Source organism: Sceloporus occidentalis, unplaced genomic scaffold (assembly GCF_023333645.1).
Source record: "Sceloporus occidentalis isolate IW3139 unplaced genomic scaffold, rSceOcc1.0.p SCAF_26, whole genome shotgun sequence".
NCBI classification, from domain to species: Eukaryota; Metazoa; Chordata; class Lepidosauria; order Squamata; family Phrynosomatidae; genus Sceloporus; species Sceloporus occidentalis.
In genome coordinates, this window is record NW_028317006.1 from 3,565,937 (window position 1) to 3,588,417 (window position 22,481).

Genomic DNA, 22,481 nt, shown 5'->3' on the forward strand with positions numbered 1-22,481 from the left:
CTCACTGCAGAACCATGGGATATGACATCATATCCAGACGCTCTACAGTGAGGTCGGGCCCACCTACAAGAAGAAGGACTTCAGAAAGGAGAAAGGTAAGTGATAGGGAGTGAAAGGATAGGTAGAAAAAAATGAAGAAGGAAAGGAAGAGATAATGAGGAGGGGAGAGATAGAGTGATGGTGACAATAAGTGAGAGATAATGAGAAGGACGAGATAATGAGAAAGAAAAGGGATGTGGGTGCCATCTGTAATGTGGTTACTGGGGCAAGTTCTTATGTGTACAATCTGGGTGGTGTGGCAAGTCCTATTTGTGCAATCAGGGTTCTGCTGCAAGCCCTATGTGTGCAATTTGGGTGCTACAGCAAGCCCTATGTGTGCAATCTGGGTGCTGCTGCAAGCCCTATGTGTGCGATCTGGATGCTACAGCAAGTCCTATGTGTGAAATTTGTCTGCTACTGCAAGCCAATGTGTGCAATCTGGGTGCCAGGGCTGGCCTCTGGGGTGTGTGACCTGTGATATCTGCCTGCAGTTTAGGGTTTCCTAATTATGTATTTGATCTATACCTTTAGTTCTGAGTTTGCTTGTGAATTTTCAGTTGAACTATACTTGTAATGCTGTGTTTCCATGCGGTGTTTAATTGATCTATACGTGGGTTACATGGGGGGTGTAGCACAGTGAAGGAAAGGACAAAAGTGCCATCAATGCAGGGGAGGGCATGTCATGTGTATGATATGGTCACATGAGGTAGAGGGGTAGGGTAGCAGTAGAGCCAAGGGGAGCAGCAAAACAAGGTTACACCTAAGGTGGCAAAAATCCTTGCACTAGCCCTTTGACTATTGCAAAAGTAGGAAGTCAAAAACAGCTAACTCCCTTCTTATATAAATCTATCCAAGGAGGGAAACTAGTGATGCAGTCCATTTTAAAGATGCTGTGGCACTTAGAAAAAATATTAATCGATCTCTCTTGTATATTAAACTAATAATCCTTAGCAGATCTGCCACAGTAGGTTTAATTACATAAAAGTAAACCAGAACCAAGAAGCTTTTTAGTTTCTATGACAACATCGTATCAGTGCCCACTTTTGTGTCATATGGCTAGCATTCCCTAAAAATCTAAATCAGGCACATTTATTACATGATTAAATAGTTATTTCTGGTAAGGTTATGGGAATATAACAGCATTAGAAATTATGTTTCTAACACTGAATTTAGTAGATGGACCAACATCTTGAAAAGCCTAGCTTTTTCATCTATACATTGCAATAATTAAATAACTAAGCACTTGGTTCTTTTTAATGATACTTTGTTTAGACTTGTGTACCTCAGGAAAGACTCAACACGATATGCAGTAAACCATTACATAGAGTGATAGGATGAATAAGACTCAGTGATTTGCTACTGTGGCTAAATGTTTAGTATTACAGATCTTACCAGACAATGTGGGCCAAGAAAGGGCTGGCAAGGGAGCAGAAGTGTCATTGGGATGCTCTGATATAAGGTTTTTGGGTCACTACCATAAGATACTGACAATTCATCATACAGAATGAACCTTTCTGTCTATGTGTTTTCTATGGATTATAAATGTTTTCAGACCACTGTATTATAGGGATATTGGTTAAGCTGACTCTCTTCTGCTAGTAACATAGCGGCCACTAAGGTTCTTCAATTCCATCAAAAAGAAAATAAATGTAGTGCCGACTATGCTTGAAGCAAAAAAAAATTATTTCTATTTATAGATATTTACTTATCATTGTTTGACATGTTCCTTTAAGCCATAATTTGCACTGACTAATCTACTCGGTGAATGCTGTAGGCTTTATGAGTCTGTGGGACATCAGAGTGTCCTTATGAGATTGGTCCTGAGTATGCAGCATTTAGTGTATTAGAGATAAGATAATCAATAGAAAATATTGAATCTCTTCATAGCTCCTAACAATGTGAGAATGAAATGATGGGTTAGCTTGTTAGCAGCCAACATGTGATTATCTAGCATTCCTGTGTATATTCTCAAGCAAGGCTTTCACAGCCATTTGTATCAGTTAGTATTCAAGTGTTATTGATACCCCCCCACACTGACTGTGTAAGATGTATTTTGAATCGCAGCAACACTAAAATAGAATGGGTTTTAATAACTATATTTATCCAATGACGATGATTACAGACATTATTTATAGAGAGTGCAGGTTAACTGTTCAATTTGCTACATTGTTTAAAGAAAAAGTGAGTTTACAGAAAAAAATGTTTGTGTTAACTACTTGTTTATTTAAATCCTTATTTTGTGAAATATATAGTATACGTGTGTATATAAAAACAAGGCCCATGGCATGGAAGTGATTCAAATGCCACTACAGCATTGCCCCCCCTAGGTTAATCCTTGCCCCCCCTGTTGCCCCCCTGCCGAATTTGGAAAAAAGTCGCAATGCGACTTTAAATCCCGTCTTTTTTTTTTTTAATGCGGAGGAGAGAGAGGGGCGCCTAGCAACCGCTCGGCGCCCCCCATTCTCCTCCACGAGGCCTCTACCTCCGTCGCGGTGCCAGCATTTCATCCTGAGCACCGAAATATGACGTCATATTTCGGCGCTCAGCAGTGAAGCAGCGGCCACCGCAGCAGAGAACGAAGACAGAAGCCTCGTGCTCCCGTCACTGGACCTTAAGGTGAGAGAACTACAAAGGGGGAGGGTAGATAGTGAGTAGGGAGAGGGGTTAGAAAGTGATAAGGCAGGGGCGTCCAACATGCGGCATGTACTGGCTGACTTGGCATGATAGGAGTGTGATTGCTAACAGCAATCAAAGTCCCATCATGCCTAGGTTCCAGCACTTACACATCCGACCAGTAAATGCTGGAACCTAGGCATGATGTTAGCAATCACACTCCTTTCATGCCAAGTCATGCCAGTACATGCTGAAAACCTAGCTAGCTGCCCCCCTTGTGTATTGATGCTGCCAGCAGTATGGGGTCTGCACATCACTTACAGCCACCCTGTACCAGCATGACACTGGCTGACTTGGCATGCACATCACTGCACATCACTTACAGCCACCCTGTACCAGCATGTACTGGCTGACTTGGCATGTGTGATTGCTAACAGCAATCACAGTCCCATCATGCCTAGGTTCCAGCATTTACTGGTTGGATGTGTAAGTGCTGGAACCTAGGCACGATGGGACTTTGATTGCTGTTAGCAATCACACTCCTATCATGCCAAGTCAGCCAGTACATGCTGAAACCTAGCTAGCTGCCCCCCTTGTGTATTGATGCTGCCAGCAGTATGGGGTCTACACATCACTTACAGCCACCCTGTACCAGCATGTACTGGCTGACTTGGCATGATAGGAGTGTGATTGCTAACAGCGAGCACAGTCCCATCATGCCTAGGTACCAGCATTTACTGGTTGCCTGGGTATGATAGGAGTGTGATTGCTGTGTGGACGCCAGGGCTGGCTTTGGGGTATGCAACCTGTGATCTATGCCTGTAATTTAGGGGGTTTTAAATATACCTTTTAATTACGTGTTTTTTTGTGAATTCCAATTGATCTATACCTACAAAGCTGGGGTTGTGTGTTATTCTGTAGATCCATATCTGCTATGCTTTGTTTCCATACATTATTTATGTATACCTGCAAATACAGGGTTAATATGTCTTATTCAGTTGATTAATACCTGCAATGCTGTTTCCATGTATTTATTTGATCTATACCTGCAATGCTACGTTTCATATACTATTGTATACCTGCAAATACAGGATTTGTATGTCTGATTCTGTTTATTTGAGATCACAAGTGAATTTCAGTTGATCTATACATGCAAAGCTTGGTTTGTGTGTTAATGTGTTGATCTATACCTGCTATCGGCAACTGGGGCTAATGTTAATATAAATAGGCAGCAGGGGCATCAATACACAGGGGGCAAAAACACTAAGGGGGGTATAAACAACAATGCAGTGTGAAAAATCCATCCTGATGTAGACGTTTGGGACGTAGATTGTGTCTTGCTGTTTGTGTGTTTTTGGTTATCAGACAGGTTATCTGGTGTACCAGAGCCTGTCCTCGGTGTGTGTGTATAGGTGTTGGTGTGGCAGAGCCTGTCCTGGTGTGTGTTTGGGTATTGGTGTGGCAGAGCCTGTCCTGGTGTGTGTGTTCGGTTGTCAGTGTGTCAGAGCCTGTCCTGGTGTGTGTGTGTGTGTTTGGATGTGGGTGTGCCAGAGCCTGTCCTGATGTGTGTGGGTGTCTGTGTGGCAGAGCCTGTCCTGGTGTGTGTGTGTGTTTGGTTGTTGGTGTGGCAGAGCCTGTCCTGGTGTGTGTGTCTGGGTGTCGGTGTGACAGAGCCTGTCCTGGTGTGTGTGTCTGGGTGTCGGTGTGACAGAGCCTGTCCTGATGTGTGTGTCTGGGTGTCGGTGTGACAGAGCCTGTCCTGGTGTGTGTGTCTGTGTCACAGAGCCTGTCCTGGTGTGTGTGTCTGGGTGTCGGTGTGACAGAGCCTGTCCTGGTGTGTGTGCTCAGTTGTCAGTGTGGCAGAGCCTGTCCTGGTGTGTGTGTCTGGGTGTCGGTGTGACAGAGCCTGTCCTGGTGTGTGTGTCTGTGTCACAGAGCCTGTCCTGGTGTGTGTGTCTGGGTGTCGGTGTGACAGAGCCTATCCTGGTGTGTGTGTTCAGTTATCAGTGTAGCAGAGCCTGTCCTCGGTGTGTGTGTATAGGTGTTGGTGTGGCAGAGCCTGTCCTGGTGTGTGTTTGGGTATTGGTGTGGCAGAGCCTGTCCTGGTGTGTGTGTTCGGTTGTCAGTGTGTCAGAGCCTGTCCTGGTGTGTGTGTGTGTGTTTGGATGTGGGTGTGCCAGAGCCTGTCCTGATGTGTGTGGGTGTCTGTGTGGCAGAGCCTGTCCTGGTGTGTGTGTGTTTGGTTGTTGGTGTGGCAGAGCCTGTCCTGGTGTGTGTGTCTGGGTGTCGGTGTGACAGAGCCTGTCCTGGTGTGTGTGTCTGGGTGTCGGTGTGACAGAGCCTGTCCTGGTGTGTGTGTCTGGGTGTCGGTGTGACAGAGCCTGTCCTGGTGTGTGTGTCTGGGTGTCGGTGTGACAGAGCCTGTCCTGGTGTGTGTGCTCAGTTGTCAGTGTGGCAGAGCCTGTCCTGGTGTGTGTGTCTGGGTGTCGGTGTGACAGAGCCTGTCCTGGTGTGTGTGTCTGTGTCACAGAGCCTGTCCTGGTGTGTGTGTCTGGGTGTCGGTGTGACAGAGCCTGTCCTGGTGTGTGTGTTCAGTTATCAGTGTAGCAGAGCCTGTCCTCGGTGTGTGTGTATAGGTGTTGGTGTGGCAGAGCCTGTCCTGGTGTGTGTGTTCGGTTGTCAGTGTGTCAGAACCTGTCCTGGTGTGTGTGTGTTTGGATGTGGGTGTGGCAGAGCCTGTCCTGATGTGTGTGGGTGTCTGTGTGGCAGAGCCTGTCCTGGTGTGTGTGTGTTTGGTTGTTGGTGTGGCAGAGCCTGTCCTGGTGTGTGTGTCTGGGTGTCGGTGTGACAGAGCCTGTCCTGGTGTGTGTCTGGGTGTCGGTGTGACAGAGCCTGTCCTGGTGTGTGTCTGGGTGTCGGTGTGACAGAGCCTGTCCTGGTGTGTCTGTCTGGGTGTCGGTGTGACAGAGCCTGTCCTGGTGTGTGTGTCTGTGTCACAGAGCCTGTCCTGGTGTGTGTGTCTGGGTGTCGGTGTGACAGAGCCTGTCCTGGTGTGTCTGTTCAGTGGTCAGTGTGGCAGAGCCTGTCCTGGTGTGTGTGTCTTGGTGTCGGTGTGACAGAGCCTGTCCTGTTGTGTGTGTTTCTGTGTGGTAGAGCCTGTCCTGGTGTGTGTGTGTGTTTGGTTGTCGGTGTGGCAGAGCCTGTCCTGGTGTGTGTGTCTGTGTCACAGAACCTGTCCTGGTGTGTGTGTCTGGGTGTCGGTGTGACAGAGCCTGTCCTGGTGTGTGTGTCTGGGTGTCTGTGTGGCAGAGCCTGTCCTGGTGTGTGTGTTCAGATGTCAGTGTGGCAGAGCCTGTCCTGGTGTGTGTGTTTGGTTGTCGGTGTGGCAGAGCCTGTCCTGGCGTGTGTGTGGGTGTCTGTGCGACAGAGCCTGTCCTGGTGTGTGTGTGTGTTTGGTTGTCAGTGTGGCAGAGCCTGTCCTGGCGTGTGTGTCTGGGTGTTGGTGTGACAGAGCCTGTGTTGGTGTGTGTGTTTGGTCATCTGTTTCCTGGCACTTAACTTTCAGTAGGAATTATTTAATTTATATTTATCCAGAGATAAAATGCCCTCCTGAAGTTTTAGTGACTTCAGGGGACAAAACGTTCAAGGCCCTGAAATCATTTAGTGGAAAAGTTATTTATTGTGTTATAATATTTATTTCAAGGATTAGTCGCACTCAGTTGTGGCTTCAGGCTTCCCATGTTGAATGATCAAGTATTATTTTAGCCCAATAACAAAAGTATAATTCCATAGCACATTACTTTTGGAAATTATTAATGCCCCCCCAGTTTGACTGTGGTATCTTGTGTGCCCCCCCTATATATTGTTTCTAGAGTCGCCACTGGATACCATTAACCTTCTCATTAGCCATCATTCTCTTCCTGTAGCATTCCCATCAGTCCACATCATTATGCTCCCTGTTCTACAACACTTTTGTTATTATACACCTTTTTGTTAAACCCATGCCATTATATGTCATATTCCACCACTATCTCCTGATGTAGCATGTTTCCATTTTGCGTTTTTTTTGTTTTACTACTATATTGCTTTTTTCACATCAACTATGTCTGCCATTCTGTTTGTGTCATTGTCTCTCCAATGTGTGCCATACCGTGGTGGGTTGGAGAACTTGAATCTAAATCACTTACATTGAAATCTCTGTTATAAAATGACCATCAATGTCAGAAACCTCTTGGCATGGTTTAATTAAATAACTTAAATTGCCAATTCTTGCTTGGGCTCATGTGTGTTAGACATATTGTTGACCAGCAAAGACAGTGCTACCCTAAACTATGTGGGATGTTGAAACTCAAGGAATAAAATATACACCACACAAGAGTAACATTTTACTTGTGCTCCTCAGCAGTATATAAAATGTGAATTGTCCTAGAAGAAATGGACAATGTGATCACCCTGGTGAAAACACAATAAGTTCTTCTTCTTATATACAGTCATTATAAGACATTATAAGACATTCCGTGACAAAACAAGCAGTTTCTTGTCTAGCACAGTGACCTGTAACATTGATGGTGCTTGGTAGACATATATACAGTAGAGCGGATACCACTTGAGACTGGCAACAAGAGAGTTAACTTTGAAGCATTAACAGCTCTATAACTTCATGCAGTGTTTGAAAGTCAATGCATGTCTCTTTGGCTTAATGATCTTTCCTTTTGAAATGGAAATCTGGGTAGTCAGAATCAATGAAGGTAATGTAAATAGGTCAACTTTTTGTGATTATAATTAGTAGACTTTATCCCTGTGATTTTCTCATTTCAGTTATGACAGTCTCTGCGCAACCAGAATGAAAGCTCTAACTAGTAAGAAGCCTGTACAAAAGTGTTATTAGAGTAATATCATTTTTCTGGATCAGTGAAGCAAACTGGGGTTTCTTCTCAGCCATACTAGTGGTTTGTCACTATTTTGCTTAGTTACTTTCCAACAGCTACTGTGAATCTTCAGGTGTGTAGCAATCTCATGTCTTCTGTTCAGATGCACAAAATAATCTCCCTTAACGGTTGGGTTTAGTTTTGAACCCAGCCTGAATCTGTCCGTGCCGCTGCTAATGTGTTATCACACTGATGTAGACATTTTTTACATGTTATTATTGTGTCAGCTTTACACCAGATGTAATTGTACCGTACAAAAGTCCCACGTTTTTGGCAAATGTGAGACAATCCTTTGTGTTCTTTTTGGCCAGCAGTGGTTTTCACCTTGAAACTTTCCCATGGGTGCCATTTTTGCCCAGTCTCTTTCTCATTGTGCTGACCTTAACGGAGGCAAGTTCTTTACATGTTAGTCTGGGTTCTTTTGTGATCTCCTGGATGTTGTTGAGCTCTTGGAAGAATTTTGGAATACCGGCCACTCCTGTGAATGCTCAATACTGTTCCAAAATTTTTAGATAATGGCTCTTACTGTGGTTTACTGGGGTACCGGAGTCTTAGGAATGGGTTTTCAACCCTTTATAGACTAATAGGTGTCATGTGTTCTTACATTTCTTTAGATTGAAGAATCATGTGCTGCTTTTTGAGGGCTTTTAGCCTACTTCACTTTACAAGACACATTTTATTTAATGGGTCTGTCTAGAAAAATTGAACCCAATTATTAATTACATTAGGTTAATTGGTTGATTTAGTAACTAAAGTTACTTTTTTGCATAGACCAAGTAGGGTGGGATAGCTTTTTCCTTCTATACATGAAATCATTATTTAAAAACGTTTTTGTTTACTCTGGTTATTTTTGTCTAATATTAAAAATAGTTTGATGTTCTGAAACATTTAACAGACATTTAACAGACATGCAAAAATAGAAGAATTTTAAAAGAGCAAATATTTTTTCACAGCACTGTATCTACGAATAGCTTAAGAACACAAGTATAAAGGGTTTCTGGAAACGGTGAGGAATTGATAATAACGATTCTTTTGTGTCTGCATTGTATTTAAAAAAAAAAAAGGAAAGAAAATGGAAAATAAGGAACCATCCTGCTGTGTGCAAGACAAGACAGGAAATGCATTATGAGTGAATTTGGTGTCAGAGCATCCAAAGATTTTATTTTTATTTTTTTACAAATTCCAGCTAACCTTTAAGTCTTCGGCACTAATAAGAAGAAATACGGAAAAAGCAAGCTGTCTGGAACAAACAAAAAGTCAATTTTAATTATGATCACTCAACTACTTTTTCTCTGAAGTTCTTGCAGAGGCTTTCTTCTATTTTATAACAATTTACTTGATTTAAATGTTTTTGTTATTTAAAATCATTATTCTACTTGAAAAAGCCTCAGCTACTGTATATTTTTGAGTTGATTTTGGTTTCATGGAAAGCATCACTTAAGCAGGGGCGTAAATAGAAACCACTTGGCCCCTGTAGAAAAATTGCCCCTGGGCCCCTAACTTCTCAAACATGTCCCACAGTGCCAGCTTTGGCCTCCAACATCTTATCATTGCCCCCAAACAACCCACCTGTGCCATCTTTGTCCTCAAACAGCCTGTATGCACCCCTGCTCACACCACTTACCTACGAAAGTGGTAAGTCTGTCTTCCGCTATGCTGTATGCAGACTGATCCAGCATGCAAGAAGTGGATGTGATAGAACTATATTTCTATATTTACCTTTCATAATCATTGATATGACATGTGTCTTAACTTTGAATTATTAGATAAGCTTATTTTTAGCTTTATATTGTTAGATTAGTTTGGGGTGTCACCACACAGCTGCCATTGTGGCGGAAGTTGCCACTGGGTTATGTCTGCAGAGATGCGGACTAAGAAAGAAGATAGCAGATTAAGGATTTAAGATTGAAGATAGAATAGAGAAATATATAAATATTTAGAGAACAAGAGAGAGAGAGAGTGAATGAGACAGTGGAAGTGAATATGGGCACCAGGCAACACATTTCATACCCAAATCAAAAATGCCCCTAATAGTCTAAAATGAATGGACATGTAACTAAATTCATTGCCTGAAAACGAATGGGCCAAAAATGAACCAAAAGATTTGTCCGAATTGTTTTTTGCCCATTTGGACTTCTATTAGCCAATCTACTTCTAATCTCCGATATCATCAAATGCTTCCAATATTTAGAAGTAATAAATTTACCATTTACCAATTTACTATATGTTAGTGATGTTCTGGTGTGATCTGGTGCAAGGGCAAAGGTTGTGTTCCTGACTGATGTAAACATTTGCTTACGGAAGTGGAAGGAAGCACAAGGAGGCAGCTTGTGGCACCTGGGGCAGCGGCCCCATGTAGGTTACCACCCTGATACCAAAACCACACGTCTTTCATGTAATCTGCAGAATTTATTACATAATATACATTTGTAACATGGAACAGTGTAATACTTCCTGCGCATAAATAGCTATCATGTAACTTTAACTATATTAACCAAGGTTCTGTAAATCTCCCCATTATGCACACTGTGAAGTACACTGTCAGGCAGTTACCCATGCCCTATTTTTAAATTTTTATTTAACCCCTTTCATATCAATATAAGAATTGCCTGGATAGTTCCACTACAACTCTACAGTATAATGTGATTATAATAGCTAGAATTAAATACAGTACAAATATATAATGATATAATTAGTGCTATAATGTTCAGTAATTCTGTAAAATGGGGTGAGTTTTTCACTTTTTTAGTCGATGTACTTTGCCAGACATTAATGTTGAGTGATGTGAAAACACATCCATCCTCTTAAACCTCTATGGAACTGTGTCAATAAAAACCTTCCAGAGGATACAGGCTCTGTCATATTAATTATCCCCAACTGAATATTTATGACTCATTAACATTTTTCAGTGTCCAAACACTGATGTTTTGTATGCTTGATCTGTAATGCTAAATGAAAGGAGTATTTCCAAAAATAATTTTCATAGTAACCCTTTCCTTGCCTGGGTCTAAGCATAGACAACAGAGCTCATTTATTTAACCCATTTGCAAAACTTAATGCGCCAAGCACATCATGGAAATGCATACAGTTAGTGACAATAGACCGGGCATGTCATGCAGTTAAATGAGGTTAGAACCCCTGGGACCTCTGAGCTCCCCCTGCAGGCTGATCACAGAGGCTGCGATCAGAAATGCAGGCCAGTGGAGTCCTGTAAATATAAAATATGAAAATCAAAAATATAACAAAATATTGAAATAGTTAAAGAATAACTGAAATGTATTAACTTTTTAAAATAATAAATAATCAAGTGATGTCATCATGGTATTATAAGGGGAACTATCTATTTCCAAAAAGAAAAAATAATTGTGCCCTTCCAGCTAAAAGCCCTTTCTTACCCCCAAAGTACAACAATGGTGTAGAATGTAAGGGGGTATTTTACACCCTAATAAAATAGCAATATGCTACTTGTACTTATTGCCCTATAACCTGCCAAAAAAAATGGATATTTCTGAACTCAGGAGAAATATTGGTAATCCATTTAGCAGGTTTTTTATTGTAGATGTGTACAATAGTTTTCAAATAAAAGTCAGAAAATGTGTTTTTTTCCCACTATTATTTACTTTATTAAAAAAAAATACATGATATCATATGATTGAAATAATAGTATCTAAAGAAAGCCCTTGTTGTCCTAAACAAAAAAACAATATTTCAATTGTGTGGGAACAGTAAATGAGAGAGAAGAAAATTAAACACAGATTTTCACGAAGGGTACAATATTTGAAAAACACTCCAGTCACAAAGGGGTCAGGATTTATTTACTAGCAGGTGAGTTTTGGCAATATCAAGCACAATCAAAGAATTAAGCCTAGATAATACATCATTAATGCACAGGGATGAACTGTTATGTTCCTATGTTTAAGTGTTAATACGTCTTTTACTTTTAGAAGATATAATCCATATAAGATATACAGTACACTCATTAAACCCATATAATGCTGTTTAACTGGGTCAGACAGTGGATGAAAGAGATTCTGGCACATTAAGGCAAGCTAAATGACATATGTGCAGACGTGTGGTGACACTACGCTCTTACATTCTCACAGCGGAAGACCTCATGTATCCAACCAAAGGCAACACACTGAAGGACCAGATCTACTGCTTGTGCAGCAGCAAAGGCAAGTGTATGGTGGCACTGGCCCGTCGGTCTGCCAGATGTCCAGGTCTGGTTTTTAGTAGCAGTAATATATACTTGTTGTACCATAAGCAAAGTTATCTTTACATTCTGTTCTCAAGAGCTGCATAATTGTATCATGCCTCCCAGCTTCTACCCCTGTCTAATTAGGATGCCGGGGAGTGGAGCATGGGAAGTAGTGCTACTGCAGCACTATTGCACATGCGCACAATTCTACACATGCCAAGTATGCATTCTCTTGTATCTGGACCACAGGATCCCAGAGCTTGGATGGACAGCAAGATAGAGTGGCAAAAGCAGAACAGTTGGGGGGCATTTTATTCCTTCCCATTATGTAATCTTTCCCCTACTGTTAAACTGCTAATTATGTCTACCTTGCTTCTAGTCCAGAGATAAAATTTTCTATGTATATATATATGCAGTTTGTGTGCGAAGCATATGACACAGCTTTACCAGAACAAAGATAGCCACCGAAATAAGCAATATAAGGGAATCTGATACTGACAATCTCATGTTGGTTCATGGACAAACAGCTTTTTAAGTAGTCACTATGCCCATGATATTTTGGATGATTGCACAGATGTTTGCTTTAAAATTGTGTAAGGTCATTGAATAACGTTTATAATTTTAAGATACTATGTGTTTTAAAATGAGGTTGATCATTTAATAGCAATAGTATCTGCCTTTTTGGGACATACATATGGGATTGAGGAAATCTCTTGGCACTTATGTCGAAGTCAAGAGACTCTAAAAAATGGCAATATACCGTATCTAGTTTCTTTACCTTATTCGCCATGCATGTTATAATTTCCAAATAAACATTCGATCATTCTATACCTTCTGTTCTTGTTGGTTTAGTTGTTTTTGTTGTGCATGTGTTTTTGTGTGTGTGTGTCTGTTGGGGGGGGTTGTTTTTAATTGTTTAATCAAAGTGGCAACTGATTATTGAAACATGTTACAGAATAGCATACAGAAAGTATGCAGAAAGGCAGGTCCTGGTGGCAATTTTGTCAAGGTTGGATCCTAACACCGGGCTTGTATGCATTCTAAGGTATTGCTGAATGCATCTACATGTATTGGTCTGTGTGGTGCCAGACTGATGGCTGTGACAAACACATTGTCAGAACGCAGCCAGGGAAGGTAACCAAGAAGCATTTTGCAAAAAATTCTGCTTGGATTACCCAGATATGAAACTTATCAAATTCTTCAAGGAGCCTACATTGTTCTCATTCATGCTTATTAACAGTTACACTGAAGTACATGCGCCTGGGTTTTTCTCATGATACAAACACTATTTTTTATTCTATTATTAACTTTGAGAGGGTTGTATAGAATCCGGTACCTGCTGCTATAGTTCTAATACCATTTATATGATAAAGATACAGTCCTTTGTGTGTACATATTCCTTACAAGGCTACCTCTCCAAAGCTGGCTTGCTATTAATAGAACACTAACGGTTTTGAAACAATCCCTATTTATGGTCGAACCCGTGTAACTGTAGTAAAGCTAGCTGTGTTGCCTAACTGCTGACAGGTTTGCCCAGTACACAGTAAATAGATTAATTTCCCTGGTGGCGCTGGCACTTAGTTTAGCAGGTCCTCTGTTAAACAGTTCAGCCAGGGGAGTGCTAAGGGAGGTGCAGTAGGGTCCCTGGCAATGGAGACAGCCCCTTGGGAGACATGTCACATTTTTGTGTATGGTGTTAGTGTGTATGTGCGTACATGTATGGTGTTTGCATGTTATTATTTGTATGTCTGTGTGTTGGTTACAAGGGGGGTGCAGCTGAAGTAATACTGCCCCTAGGTGCCAACCTTAGGCTCATCCCTGAGTTTAACGGTGTTGCTTGTGTCATATAACAGACCCTGGTTTAGGTCCTCTCTTCAACAGTGCTTTTAAAAACAATTTTTTTTTCCAGTCGGACCTGTTAGTGTTATTTATTATGTTAAATAACCACATGCTCTTTTAATTTGAGTTGTATATAAAAATATACTGTGCATCTGCACATGACTCATTGTTTTTCTTTATTATTAAACCAGAGAGACAATTTTATTACTATATGCATATATATGCATATTGTATATATACATATATATATGTATACAAGAATCCAAAGAACTGTTGAGTTTTACCTATCAACCACCAAGAGTAAGGGAACAGTCGAAATCAACTATTTAACTTCCCTGAAAAGATGATCAAGTTAGTATATATTTAACCCCTGAACTTATCGCTAGAAACTGGAAAAACAGAAAAAACATCAACTCTGATATTCACATACAGATCCAGGCATCTGAAAGCAAGCAATATATGCTGTTAGATTGCATTCATACAAAGGAACTATGAAGCCTAAGATAAAGTGACATGATTTAAATAAAACATTTTTTAAGAAGCTCTGGGTCCATCATCTAGTCACTGTTCAGTTAGACTTTATTCCTGAGATATAAACAGCTGACAACTTTAAAAATGCAGATAGCTGTTTAAATTGACACACTGTGGCAATATTGTACTTGAAGGAGAAAAGGAAAGATAGACTGACTTAAAAGGGTGTCAAGACAATCATAACCCATCAAGTAGGTTTCCTCCCAGCTAATATTCCACCTTTAGACCATCAAAGATGATAATAATCCTAAGGAAGCAATTCTGTAGCCAGTATTTTTTACAGTAGGTTTCAACTCGACCACCAACAGGGTAGGTTTAAACATATATTCCCGAAAGTGTTATATCAGTATTCCCATGTCTTTCCCCTAGTCAATCACTGGTTTAGATTCTCCATAGCACCATTTAATGAGGTATGTATTAGAGGACTGCATTGGTAGGTGGGTCCTGCGGGACCCGCCAAAAAACTTGCGGGCGTGGGCGGTTTTTCTGGGGATGAGGGCGGGAGTGGGCGGTCAGGCACTGTACCTACGGGCAGAGCCAGCCTTAGGCGTTGTGGCGCCCTGTGCGGACTACTCCTCTGGTGCCCCCCCTCACTACCCCCCCTCTCTGCCCCTTCAAACTACCCGCCCTCTCTGCCCCTTCAAACTACCCCCCCATGCCCCTTCAAACTACCGCCCCTCAAACTATCCCTTCAAACTACCCCTCCCCTCTGCCCCTTCAAACTACCCCCCCCTGCCCATTCAAACTACACCCCCCTGTCCCTTCAAACTATACCCCCCCTCTGTCCCTTCAAACTACACCCCCCCTCTGCCCCTTCAAACTACACCCCCCCTCTGCCCCTTCAAACTACACCCCCCCTCTGCCCCTTCAAACTACACCCCCCCACTTACCTTGATGCCGGAGTCCTGCGGTGAGAGTGGGAGGCATCCGTCTTCTCTCTCTGCCGCGGTGCCGGCATTTCATGTTGAGAGACGGAATAGTCCGGCGCTCAACATGAGATGCCGGCACAGCGACGAAGTCACGGAGAGTAAGGGGCGCCGAGCGGTTGCTGAGAACTTCACGAGCAACCGCTCGGCGCCCCTGACCGGGACTTAGATTTAAGCATCGTTTTTTTTTTTAAAACTTTATTTAACATGAATGATGTTAAATAAAGTTTTAAAAAAAAAACACACAAAAAAAAAACCGATGCTTTAGTCTAAGTCCCGGTCAGGCGCCCCTGCAACCATGGCGCCCTGTGCGGTCGCACAGGTCGCACACCCCCAAGGCCGGCCCTGCCTACGGGTCCCGGTAATCCCACGCAGTCCCGCAAGGATGCCTTCTCGCTGCTCCATTACAGTGTCTCCTATCTTGCTCCGCCCATGAACAAGGCGGAGTCACGTGATGTGACGTCACTTCCTGTGACTCCACCTTGTTCCTGGGCAGAGCAAGAGAAGAGACGCTGTGAGGGAACAACTCGAGGGCAGCCTTGCTGGACTACGCGGGAAATCAGGTAAGGAGGCGGGCGTGATTGGCCACAAATGTGGCGGGAGCGGGGGCGGGATTGGCCACAAATGTGGCGGGAGCGGGCGGGAGCGGAACACCCACATTGCGGGAGCAGGCGGGAGCGGGATTCAAAACAGCGGGAGCGGGATTCAAAAAGCAGTCCTGCGCAGAGCTCTAGTATGTATCAGTGACAGGCCAGGCTAGGAAGGCAAAGTTGTCCCAACACCTTAAGGCCAGCAGCCTCTCTTGCATATACGCAGCCTCATGCTTTTCTATCCTGGCAGCATGTGGCTTTGGATATCCTGGTACTATCCACACACTGCGGGACCCAATCAGCAGTTAGGCCAAGTAAATGGGGCTATTTGCCAGTAGGCCACCAGTCATTTGTCCATTGTGCCAGATGACCAGGTCTGATGATTTTTTTTTACTAGGATAAAAATAAAATCTCACAGCTCTTCTCTATTATTTTTAACAGATTTCCCTGTAACAAAGCAGTTTTATAATAATAATAATAATAATAATAATCATAATCATATGCAGTCGTATTATTGGTTGAATATGACTGTAACCAGTTTACTATAGGTAAAACCAGGTTGAAACATTACCTCTTTTTTTTCTACTTCCAAAAAAACTCTATGCAGACAGTAATGAGCAGATCTGAAACTCTAGGTCTATGTCACTCCTCTCGTGTGCCCATGTAATTCTTCTTGCTGATTGATTCCCTGCACCAGGTGAACAGACAAGCTGAGAGATAGCCAACTAGCTGGCCTCTCCTTCAGTTAACTCCAAATGAGAGATTGAGAAACAGGCTAATTACACGGTTTATCTACTTCTCATTGCTATTTCAGCATAGTCAGAATTGTGATTGAGTAAGCCACTGGTAGATGTTAATAGGAGATGTTTGCCTGGGAACAGACAAGAGAATGGAGAGGAAAGGCAAAGGGTAATATCCAAAAGTGACTACTTTCTCTTCTTTGTAACGATGATGATGTCATGGAATGGGGTAAGATTTAATGGTGGATGGTACGTGGCAAAGGGAAAAAGGCCAGCTGTCTTCTGGGCAGGGAATGGGGAGAGCAGGGTGTGTAGGGCTATGTACTAGTGCCCCCTTCCTAAGAGATAAAGCACCAACAAAAAGTCCCAGCAATTGACTGTCAAACCTGAAAGATTACAATTGAATGCTAAATGTTTGTTCTATTTCTGGGAATGCAGTAGAAAGCGGTGATAGCTGGTTTTCCCAGCTTGTAGGCTACTATTTGATAAGCTTGTACACAGAAGCTTTCATATCTTAGGTAGGCAGGAATAGGGCTTAGGTTACAGGAATATAGATGTATTTATGTACCCCAAGCCCTACATACTAGACTTGTGTATTCGTCTTCGGGCGAACATGAAAACGAACACGAAGAGTGCGTTTTCGTGTTCGTTCCGAAGACACGCCGAAGAGAAGACAGCGGCGGTAAAACGTAGGCGAAGACGAAGACACGCACCATGAAGATCTTTGTGATCGTCTTCGTCTTCGTCTACCATTCTCCCCCCCCACCTTCTAACTTACCTTGTTTTCGCGGCATCGCGGCAGTTCACGGAAGTGGAAATCCGCAGGTTCGCCGTCACGGGTTACGGGGCAGTGCGAATGAGCCTATTGGTCCCCTACAGGGACCTCCTCTGGCATCAACCAATTGGTTGATGCCAGAGGAAGACCCTGCAGGTGACCAATAGGCTCACTCGCACGGCCTTTGTAAATTGTAACCCCTGACAGCGAACCTATGGATTACCGCTTACCGGAAATCCATAGGTTAAAGGGCCGTGCAAGCGACCAATAGGCTCACTCGCACGGCCCCTTAACCCTTTAAAAAAAAAAGTTAACCCCTAATAAAAGTTAAAAAGTTAACCCCAATGCTGCAACTTACCCGGCAGATCCCACTGGTCTCCCTGTTCTATCAGTTAAATGTCCGTACAAGCGACTTTATTGGTCGCTCGTACGGACATTTAACTGATAGAACAGGGAGGACAGTGGGATCTGCAGGGTAAGTTGCAGCATTGGGTTTTTAAAAGTCTGCACGAGCGACTCTGTTGGTCACTCGTACAGACTTTTAAAACCCCAATGCTGCAACTTACCCTGCAGATGCCACTGGTCTCCCTCCCTGTTCAATTAGTTAAATGTCCGTACGAGCGACTTTATTGGTCACTCGTACGGACATTTAACTGATAGAACAGGGAGGCCAGTGGGATCTGCAGGGTAAGTTACGGCACCAGGAGTTTAACAGTCTGTACGAGCGACCCTATTGTTCGCCAGCAGGGGGCTCGTCTGCCATTAACCAATGGCAGATTAGCCCCCTGCTGACGACCAATAGAGTTGCTCATACGTACATTTAAACTCCTGGCACCAGAGCTGCGTTAACCCCGTATTAACCCCTTAACCGGAAAAACTAAGAAAAAACGAACACGAAGAATGTCCAGGAATATTCGCCCGAAGAGAAGACAGGAACAGGCGAATATTCGCGGAATACGAAGATTTTTTCCCCCCCGAAGACGAACACGAAGAGCCCCCTGGTGCCCAAGTCTACTACATACCCATCCATCTGTAGCAAATTTTTGTATGTCACTTGCTTTGTGGCTTATCCTTTATTATTTATAAAGGGCAATCAAGTCTATTGTGTTTTTATTATTTTTATTTTCCCTAGGATTACTATACATCCAAATTTTAATTTGTATCTATTAAAAGTTACTTTTTCTTCCCCTTTTTTCATTTCTATATTGTTTGTTCAGTGGATTTACTTCCTTGCCTTACAACTGTGAGGGATATAGGCTTCAACTATTTCTATTTTCATTAACATATAACTAGAACAGCCCATGCCTAAAAAGTGGCATACATAAAACTTCAAGTTTTTCCATGTACATGATTAGCTCTATCTTTTACTTGGTCCTGCCTTTGTTCTAAAGAGTTGGTGGTCTTGAGCTGTTTGGGGACCAATCCTGGAAAGTTCCATGGATGGCTATATATATAATGTTACTAGTCATTTTTGTAAATGATTCCAAAACAATCAGGATACATAAATATAATAGAGCATTATAAACCTATTTACTGTTTTGGTTTGAGTAATAAATACAATCTGATGGATTCAAACCTTCATACATAGCCTCAGATAAATACCCTAATGTGTATAATCTCATTATCTACTATGTGTGAAATCAACACTGGGATAAGTAAGCCTTTTCAAATTAATTCACACTAAATTAACATTAAACATTTCCTAAGTCTCCTAAATTTCATTAGATGGCCTCTCAATGTTTTTTTTCACTTTAGGAAAAAATGATGTCTTATTTTTAGTGATTTACATTATTGTGTACTACTTAAATATGACAGCAATTTAAATAAACAACACAATTCAATCAATGTCTGTAACATTCACTTCTTATACAGTGAACAGTAAATTGAAGAATCACAAGGTTGACAGCTTTATTTGGAAAAACATATTTTGGTTGCCTAAAGGCAGGCATCAATGCCAACCGGCTGCTGGATTCACTTATCTCCCAATTCACAAATAATGAGTTGAGCCTAATATTTGAGCCTGTTTTATGGCTTTGCTGGAAATGATCCATGCAGCACATATTAGATTTAAAACATAATGCACAGTCAGAGGAAACCATCTCCAGTGTCTAAATGACCTCATCTTTTAGCTGCAAGATCAATATAAATGGAAGGAAAATGGACCCTGGTGTGGCTTAAAGGTCCACTGCTACAAATCAGATAGCCTTAATACATATTTCTTTCCCCCAAGAATAACATCATTTTTTTGAGGTGTGCTTCATAAATCTCTCATCACAATTACATAAGCATACCCGGCGGCCCTCTATGTTTGACTGGCTTCACCCAGCCACAAGTTTGCAAAACAGCTGGGATTTTAACTCAGTGACTTCATTGTTCATTATAAAATACAAACTTGGCGAGTTTATCTTTATGAAAGGCAGAACTTTCATTCAGTGAATTCATTTTCAAGTAATCTTGCTAATAACTATGTCTAATACAGTTCCAATCATGGTTGTCTTGTAAAAGAAGCTCATTGGGCTTGGGTGTTCCAATGGTTTCATGAGTTTTGTAAGTGAAAACTGCAACTCTCCTGCAAAGTCACCTTCCAAACCCCAGACGTACTTAACTAACTGTTTAGAAAGGCGAGTCCAGCATGTTTCTCATGCATGAAGAAGCTGACCTGGTGTGCATAATGCATAGAATACTGTCCTGTCATCTACACCATAATGAACCCAGAAATATGATGAAAGAATGCTAATAAATGAAATTTAAAAAGCAGACTGAGACACACAGTATTCTTAACCTAAAAACAATCCAAGTATCAAATACTATAAAGAACAGTCATTGTAGAAGACAAACCTAGTGCCATGGACCTCACTTTAGGTTTAGTGTGAAAGTACAGTGTTAGTGTGTCTGCTCACTTAGGATATTGTATTAGGATGAGGGAAAAATGTTTTAGGGTTGTAGATAATCTGACTCTCAATCATTTTCTTGTCCTCTGTTGTGAATTGTTCACAGCAGGGTCTGAAACCACTAGCTGAGCAAAGATAATTTGGAAAAAAAAAGTTGTCTGTGACCTTTAAAGCTTCTTCGTGCAGAACGTACACACTGCAATTAATAACGAAATACAGTGCTGGGAGGAGGAACATTCCTAGCCGTTGGTGGATATTCGAGTAAGAGTTGCCAGCTGCAAAAAACAAAGCAACAGGGGATATATTTAGAATCAAAAACATAGGGCAACGTGGGGGCAAATTTATTTTTATAAAGCAATGGTAGCAATTTCTGGCTTTCTAGATGCTAAGAAGCATAGGAACTGTAGTTCAGTAATCACTACAGAGTTAGACATCCTCTTGTTAGAAACCTGTACAGAATGATTAAATATGGAACAATCCCTTTCCAATATTATCCCATTGATTCTAAATTATTTTAACTCTTGCTTAACTTTACGTTCCACAACTTTTTATTTAAATATGTCTTATTGATTCCTTACAATTGATTTGTGAACAAACACCCTTATCAAGTGGGAACATCAACCTTGATAAGGGCGTTTGTTCACACTGAAACCGGTCGGTGTTTTCAGAAATAAAGACAAGAACTGCTTTGACTATTATCCTGGTTGATGTTCCTACTTTCTCCACATTCATGATTGAGGGTGATACATTTGTATCCAGTGAGTACCTACTCCTCTATTCCCCCGTCTCTCTCACTGAGAGCCTTTTTGTATATTCATTGTTGCTACCTACAGAGCGGAGTCCATGTTATAAGCAGCTCTGGTGATCCTTTGCTATATATATATTGTGTTTAAAGTTGTGTTTAAATAGAAGTACACATTGTTAGGGATATTAATGAGACAAAATCGGTAAAACCAATATTTTATCACACACGCAAAATAACGACGCTACCAAAGATTGTAGTACCACATCCACAATATTAATTTAAGGAGATACCCTATATTTTATCTCCGATCCTAAATCCTTTCAGATCGCCGAAAATTATAATTCAAATTAGATATATATCACCACGATAATCAATCAAAATTATTATTTATTGTGAAGGCAATTTATAAAATTTATATATAAGTCACACAGTGCAGAATACAGAATATAAAGTTCTTAAAACATGTCAAATTGCAGTATATCCAAATACGGTATATTATCGAAAGTTATCAATATGAATTAATACTTTATGAGTCTAACACAGCATTAATTTCCATCCCACTCAGCAACCAAAAATGATAATCAGGGCGGTAATAAAAAGATCACTAACTCTATTATATTAGTTTAACTAATATGACAATTTAAAATAATTTAATAATGTCTAAGAGTATTTAGTGAAATTCCTAATAGATGCAAATAATGTCAAACTTCATCTACAGGTAAAAATACCTTTTCATTATTGTTATTATCACGGGTTATAAGCTGCAGTCTCACAAGCCGTCATATACAATAATGCAATATACTATTTCCCAGAAACAGGGAATTCTATACGAAGAAGACAAAATTCACCTCTAGTTAGAATAATAAAACAATTATATTTACCACCACTTGTTGCTGTTGTCCAACTGGTCCTTGTAGAAGTTAATCCAGGTTCAGTGGCAAGAAATTAAGTGGAAAGAAATATAACTTACTAAAAGTTATATAGGTTGGGACTCAAAGTAATTCTAAGAGTAAGATTATGGTGCCAGGATCTTAAAATTCCAATTCTCTGGGGTAAATTTAAATGAGTCTGTCAGGGTCTGTCTGTTTCAGGTCCGTTTCTTTTTAAGGTGAGCCTTACGGTCAGTCCCTAATTATTAAAGACATAAGCTTTTAAAGACAGGGCTTATTATCATAGCCTCCACCTCTTGATTGGAATTATCCAATCATAACGGTGGGTTTTACCCATTATAATTAGGGCTTCCACTCATTTTTACATCCTTGTAATTTCTTAATTTACCTGCGAGAGACGCTCTGGTTTAAGAAATAACTTAAGACCATTACATATGTGTTAGGAATTCATTCATGGTCACCCTTATCTTTAGATATTACCTCCTATATAGTACATCAGGTCTTTGTAGTCACCCATATCTCCAGATGTTGCCTCCTAGGTAGTAAATTAGGTTTTGGTAGTCTTACCATGTATCCCCCATTCCAATTTACATTCCTAAGGATATGCAGTGTCTACTCCTTAACTTTCTCATGGAAGATAACATTAATTGGATCATATATACTGAATACTTCTTTGTTCTCAATTATAGAGGGAACAAAGACACACAGAAATAACCGTTATATGATTAAATAAAATAAAATGGCTCTGACTCCATTTTGTGTTCATGTAAAATACA

General features: G+C 41.2%; 1 protein-coding gene across 2 annotated transcripts in view; it reads left to right on the plus strand.

Moving 5' to 3' along the window:
• LOC149300021 (alpha-2,8-sialyltransferase 8B-like) overlaps nucleotides 1-22,481 on the plus strand; it is a 59,157-nt gene that overhangs the window by 13,840 nt on the left and 22,836 nt on the right. The gene's annotated exons all lie outside the window — the stretch shown is intronic.